Consider the following 4,596-nt stretch of genomic DNA (forward strand, 5'->3'; position numbering starts at 1 on the left):
CAGAAGTTCTATTTGTTTTTTTGTGCGTGAGTTTCAATCTCCCTGCTAAAGAACTCATTTTGCTATTCTGGTTGTTTTTTCAGTTCCTGGAAATGTTGATATGAATTATTTTGGATCTCACTGAGTTTTTTCAGCATTACCATCCTGAATTCTCTGTCATTTAAGTCACATATTTCTATGTCTATAAGCATATTTTCTGGAGATTTTTCTCTTTCTTTCTGAGCTGCCCTGTCATCTTCGTTGTTCATAATGTTTAATGGACTATTTCTCTGCCTGTACATTAATGGAAGTGTATTCTGCTTTTTTCCAGAAAGAAGATTTATTACATAAAGGTCTCTTTTTAGCCTGTTGCAAAAAAGCCATTTTTCTTTTGGTTTCCAGTAGGTGGCATCTAAGCCTCTTGGATCCCTGCTTTTCATAAAGTTTTCATGATGTCTTTTTTTTCCTTATAAATATTAAATCATACTCACCACCCTTAGTCTCGGTCCCTGTCAGTGTTAGAGAGAGTTTCGGTAGTGTTTGTTCAGATTCCCCTGGGGCTCCGTGGTGTTCGGTCTAGAGGATATGGGGGTAAGGGCCCTCTGGATTGGGAAATAGGGACTTCGGCTAGCCTTGCATTTTGCCACCGTAGCTGGTAATAAACTGTTGTTTCTCTTTCATCCCCACTTCTCTGCTGTTCCCACCTCTCTGCTTTTTGCCCTGATCCCGTGCACTGCCACTGCATGGAGTTCAGCACACTCTCAGGCAGGGCTCTTCAGGGAACCCGCTGCATCTTCTCCCCTCCCCCTCCTCCTGCAGGGAGCTCTGGTTGAGAGAAGCAGGTTCTTCGTTTCTCCCAGTCTACCGCCCAACTCCTGGGGTTCTGATCTGTGGTAGCTCTTACGTGCAGATCCTATATTCAGATGTGCTGGTGTGCAGGTTGGGTGTTTTTGTTGAGTTTTAGATGTTCAGCTTATTGTTGTTTCAAGGGGAGAGATCTAGGGACATTTCTCACTCCTCATGTTTCTGATGTCAGCAAAATTACATGCTTTTACATGAAGAAATTTTCTTCTTTGACTCAAAATAGTCATAGATGCATACTTATTAGTAATTTTTAAATAATAATTTTGAAATGAGAAAAAAATCTCTAAAATTTCTTTGCAATTTGTGTAGTGTACTTACAGTTCATTTTCTTCGGGGTTTTTTTTTTTAACATTTTCTTTGTTTTCTAAGTATCCATGTGTTATTTAATATTGAGCGAAAAGTAAATTTTATTGAGGAAACAGAAAAAGGTTGTTAGGACAACTTCCCAACCACCCATGACCCTGGGATATTCCTAAAGGGTCTTTTGTGCATTCCTATGTGTTTCTCATGGGGTTTTGTAGACTGGGTGGACATGGATGGAGATCCTGCTACCATACTGGATCCCAACTTTTTGCTGGGAACACACTCGTCAGGTTGAGGAATTTCTCATCGTCATGTTTTCCCATGTTACATACCTAATTTCCAAATGTTCCTCACTCAGCTCCACCTCATCCCCTCAACCTGGAAGACATGTCTCCAGCCATTGCCACCATCTGAGAGCAAAAGCATCCCTCATGCTTCATCTCTGTCCTGGGCATGGGGCCATAGAAGGGAAATCACAAGTTCTGAGAGGAAACTCTGATCTGGGGGAAACTGGCTGACGGTCCTATCAGGTTCTAAAGTCTGTGCTCCCCTGATTGATATACGCAGGACCAAATATTCTCTCCCTTCATTATGATTCATTCTTTCAAATGTGGTTCTTATTACATTGTTTTTAGCCAACAGTGTCCAGCTACTACTCGGTTGGTGCCTGAGCTACACAAAAGGGACTGGATAACCGGCATCTCTATCTCATGTTTAGAGAACAGACAGATATAAGATGCCAGAAAACACCCTGAGTGGCTCAGCTATGAGCAGATTTCATGCTGCTTCTCATTTCACAATCCCTGCTGCCTCTGATGAACTGAGAGGGAACTACCCAGGGAGTGGAGATAGGAAGACTCCCCCAGAGACACCCTGGGGCATCTGGAAAAAAGGCCTGATATTGGAAGCTGGGGGAGTGCCTGATGAGGAGTGTGGTGTGACCTTGGGCCACTGCGAGTAGTGTGAGGTGAAGGGGAGCTGTCAATGGGCAGGGGCCTGACCACCTATCTTCATCCTGTCAATGGGCAGGGGCCTGACCACCTATCTTCATCCGGGGTGAATGATGATGTCACCCCGGACAGCCCCCAGCCTTGACTGCCTCCATTACCTCAGCATAGAGGGTGGCCTTCAATGCCACTGTCACCCTGAGTGGAGCCCACCTAAAGACCCAATGACACAAACAACACCATATGGAAATATTCAGAGCCTGAGTCAGAGTCGACCCCCTCAAAATCTGTAGGGGAGATGCAGACCTCTTTCTATCCCCATAATGACACAGCAGAGTGTCTGAATCTAGGCATCCTTAGGCCCAGCCAAGATCAGAGATAAGCAGGGCAGTCAGCAGGCTCTGAAACAGTTGACTCTACCCAGCCCAGCCCCAGGAGTGCCACACAGGAGTGAGTTGTGTCCAGTCCCCATGACAGGGTGAGGCTGGAGTCCACAGTCTCTGCTCTGTGAGAATTCACACCAAAGGAAAGCGACAATTATCCTTTGTGTTCCAGACATCGATGAGTGCAAAACACCCACGACAGTATCCTGTGGAAAATTCACAGCCTGCCAGAACACAGAGGGGAGCTACCACTGCATGTGCAGCCCAGGATATGTGCTCGTTTCTGGGAAAACAACGTTTAGGAATGAGAGTGAGAACACGTGCCAAGGTAAAAACCATCCCGCATCTTCCATCTTCTTGTCCATGAGACATGAGATCATTTACCCCACTTTTTACAGGCATGAAAAGGCTGTCCTGAGCACCTACAAGTCACCCACCCTCTCTGAACCCCAAGGCTCATAAGCCTCTATAAAGGGTCAATAAATATTTGGAATTCCCCCCTTGCCCACCTGCCATCTTATATTCATAAAGCAAAAGAGCGAGATGACATTCAAGATACTTCAGGAGCACACATTGTTTTATATCCCAGAACAGCATCTGTCTTCTTTGCCAAAATCACTGACCACCAGGATAAAAGGACCATCCCCCACCAGGGCCCCAAAGACTTCAACACTCCAAGTATGCTCTCAGAACTCCCAGGCAATGATGGATGCAGGGACTCTGCCCAGAAACATGGGAGTGGGGAGACTGGAGGGCAAGAACACCTTCCCTGGCCAGCCCTGTCCCTGAACAAGAACCCAGGCACCCTGACCCCACTTCTCAGCCACTCAACCTCCAGCAACTTTCCCACACAAGGGACCTCCCTGACCATCCCCAATAATTTCAGTTCACCACCCAGTGACAACTCAGATGATCAGGACCCAGGAGAATATTGTGTCAGATCTGAGTCGAATGACATGGAACATCCCACACACACAAACTTGAAGAATCTGGTCAACAGAAGAGACTCCCAGCTAGAACACATGGCAACAGAGAGCAAAATCAGGTATCACTGCCTCACTTGGAAGGGTACACAGGTCTGTGTCCCTGGTGAGAGAGATCAAGGGGCCAGATGACAGAAACGGCTGCCACCTCTCAACCCTCAGACCCGGCTCCCCTCTCTACCAACTAGCCCTCAACTTTGCTGACCTTCCTCAGATGTGGGTTCTCACTACTTCCTGCCAGTCCAGGGGATATCTTCTTGGGCATCAGTAAAAGAACCCCAGAGATGCCTGGCTGAATGTCAGCCCCCAAAGTCCAGTGCTGACCCAGTGCTACTATCTGGTTGGCCCAGCCTGTCCAGCACTTTCTTCATCCTCCCTGCCCTAGCCCTATAAATAGAGATGGACTAAGAACTGCTCACAGGCAGTTCTTAGTCCATCTCTATCAAGATGGATTGTGTAATTGTAGAGCAGAGAACAGTTCTCTCACAGGGTCATAGGGATTCTCAGGAGAACTCAGCCAGTGAGCAGCTTCCCTGGGGAAATTAGGACAAAGGCCAGAACCAGGAGCCAGTTAGGTGCTGGCTGTTCCCAAGAAGGCCCACTCTGGCCTCTGTCCCAGTGCTCAGCCTGGAGCACAGGTAACTCTGTGATGTTCTCCCATCCCAGCTTGGAGCTTCCCAGGAAAGCTAAGGGCACTGAGGGTGGCAGACAGGTAAGACTCAAACTGAGTTCATTCACATCTGGACAAGAGAGCATCCAGGCTACCACATTCACCCATAAGATGCCACCACCTGATTAAGAAAAGGTGCCCACTAACAAGGAGGGAAACTGTGGGGCTTTCCAGATGCTTCTATTCCCATTCCAGGGTTCATGAAGTACCAAATGACAATCTAGGAAGCAATCTAGCCTGACCTGGCCTCCGACCCTTTCTCTCACACACACACGCACGCACACACGCATGCGTGCACATGCACACACACCTAATTAAATACTGTTTTATCTGCACCAGGGATCTCATTCCCCACCTGGACCTCACCCCCTGGAATCAACAGCAAGGTGAGTGGCTCCAGGAGGGACCAAGACGTAGGAGATACCTCCATGCCTCCTGCAGCACCCACCCATTTTCCCCAAGTTCCC

General features: G+C 47.5%; 1 protein-coding gene across 1 annotated transcript in view; it reads left to right on the forward strand.

The window, feature by feature from the left end:
• Positions 1 to 2,882: 2,882 nt before the first annotated feature.
• The window catches only part of LOC105309818 (adhesion G protein-coupled receptor E2-like), a 14,856-nt gene continuing 13,142 nt past the window's right edge, over positions 2,883 to 4,596 (forward strand). Inside the window, exon 1 of the mRNA XM_023526429.1 lies at positions 2,883 to 2,930. The gene's annotated coding sequence lies outside the window, so the exon portion shown is untranslated. The remainder of the gene's footprint in view (positions 2,931 to 4,596) is intronic.

Source organism: Pteropus vampyrus, unplaced genomic scaffold, assembly GCF_000151845.1.
Source record: "Pteropus vampyrus isolate Shadow unplaced genomic scaffold, Pvam_2.0 Scaffold866, whole genome shotgun sequence".
NCBI lineage: Eukaryota > Metazoa > Chordata > Mammalia > Chiroptera > Pteropodidae > Pteropus > Pteropus vampyrus.